The sequence below is a fragment of the Gossypium arboreum genome, chromosome 12 (genome assembly GCF_025698485.1).
Source record: "Gossypium arboreum isolate Shixiya-1 chromosome 12, ASM2569848v2, whole genome shotgun sequence".
Classification (NCBI taxonomy): domain Eukaryota; kingdom Viridiplantae; phylum Streptophyta; class Magnoliopsida; order Malvales; family Malvaceae; genus Gossypium; species Gossypium arboreum.
Genome location: NC_069081.1, coordinates 111,563,777 through 111,565,893, shown reverse-complemented (window position 1 = coordinate 111,565,893; position 2,117 = coordinate 111,563,777). Strand labels below are relative to the sequence as shown.

Genomic DNA, 2,117 nt, shown 5'->3' with positions numbered 1-2,117 from the left:
CTGAAAATGGATTTCTAACACCGAGATAAACTTTGTGAGCATCTCTTCAAGGTTCGGCTTCTTTTCCTGTTGATAGGGTGGCTGTTAGTAGCCCAGAGGTGGTCGCTGATATCCTTGGTCTCCCCATGAGAAATTGGGGTGGTTCCTCCAACCTGCATTATAAGTGTTACTATATGGATTGTTTTGAGGTCGAGGATTATTACCCATGTAATTTAATTGTTCGTTATCCATGTTGTGGCCATAAAGTTGGTATTCCGAATGGCTTGTTCCACCTCCACTTGCTTCACATTGCATTACTGGGTGAACCTGTGAAGAACTAAGAAAACCATTAATTTTCTTATTCAAGAGTTCTACCTGATTAGAGAGCATGGTGACCGAATCGATGTTATAAACACCGGCTATTTTCGTTGCCTTTGTCCTCATGACTTGCCACTGATAGTTATTCAGTGACATCTCCTCTATGAACTCATAAGCATCTTCAGGTGTTTTATTATTGACGGTTCCGCCAGCAGCTGCATCAACCATTTACCGAGTTGAAGGATTCAGGCCATTATGGAATGTTTAAACCTGAAGCCAAAGCGATAACCCATAGTGAGGGCACCTTTTCAAAAGGTCTTTGTATCTCTCCCATGCATCTAAAGTGTTTTTAAATCCATCTACACAAAAGAAGAGATATCGTTACGTAATTTAGCCGTTTTAACCAGCGGAAAATATTTTAGTAAAAAATTTTCAGTCATTTGTTCCCAAGTAGTAATTGACCTTCGTGGTAACGAGTTCAACCACTGTTTAGCTTTGTTCCTCAATGAAAAGGGAAAAAACCGAAGACGTATGACATCATCAGAAACACCATTGATTTTAAATGTATCGTATAGTTCCAAAAAGTTTGCTAAGTGAGCATTGGGATCTTCATCCTGCAAACCATAAAACTAAACAAATTGCTGTATCATTTGAATAGTGTTAGGTTTCAGTTCAAAAGTATTTGCAGCTACAACAGGTCTAACTATGCTTGACTCAGTTACTGTTAAAGAAGGTTTAGCATAATCATACGTAGTGCGTGGAGCAGGATTTTGATTAACCGCAATTACATGAGGTAGCTGATTGTCTTGGTTTTCAGCCATCTCTTCGGTTGGGGGTTGAATATCATCCTCTTGCCCATTCTCTGTGTACCTTAAGCTTTGCCTTATTTCTCTTTGGTTTCTGCAAACTGTGCGATCGATTTCTTCGTCAAAAAGTAGTGGTCCTGACGGGTTTATTCTAGTCATAAACTATAAAAACCTGCCAAGAGAAAGAAAAAGTGAATTAATAAAATAAAAATTAAATTAAATTGCAAGAAAAATAAATGGCTAAAGTAATAAAAATTAAGCGTTTCTAATATCTTAGTTCCCCGGCAACGGTGCTAAGAACTTGATCGCATGATTTCGTGATAGGTTTTAAATATTTATTATTAATCGTTCTTGAAACTAACTATTATCGTGACGTTGGCAAGTGTACCTATCGAACAATAGTATAGTTTTAGCAAGACTGAATTGCCGAACCCAAAGGAACTAAAAGTACTAGTAATGACTGTATTTTTATTATCTAGCCTAAGAATAATGGGGTTTTGTTTTAACTAACTAATTATCTAAACTAAGAACTCACAGAAAATAGAATTGGGGAATTGCTTTTGGGAAAATCAATTGAATTAAGACAATACCTAAGGAAAAATCCACTTAGACTGCACTTGTTATTCTGGCTCCGAATCGGACGATTTATTCATTTAACTTGTTCCATAGATATCCCTAAGTTATGTTATTATCCTTGTTCAAGACTAATAACATCTAATCCCTAGATTGAATAATTGAGATCTTTCTCTAATTAACACCCTAGGGTTGCATTAACTCGATCTATGGATCCCCTTATTAGGTTTCACCTTAATCCGGCAAAATCTTGTCACCCTATGTCTAGGCGCGCAATCAACTCCACTTAATTATGACAAATGTACTCTTAGACAGGGTTTATTCCTCCTCTGAATAAGAGCTTATCTTGAATCAGTATCCTGAGATATCAAAACAAGAATTAGGAACACATAATTAAGAACAAGTTAAAAATTTATCATACAATTCAGAAAATAATAACAA

At 36.3% G+C, this 2,117-nt stretch overlaps 1 non-coding gene across 1 annotated transcript; it reads left to right on the top strand.

Moving 5' to 3' along the window:
- The first annotated feature begins 583 nt into the window (after window positions 1-583).
- LOC128285848 (small nucleolar RNA R71) lies at window positions 584-689 on the top strand. The gene has a single exon (XR_008276396.1). It is a non-coding gene; the product is annotated as a small nucleolar RNA R71 (small nucleolar RNA).
- The last annotated feature ends 1,428 nt before the right edge of the window (window positions 690-2,117 follow it).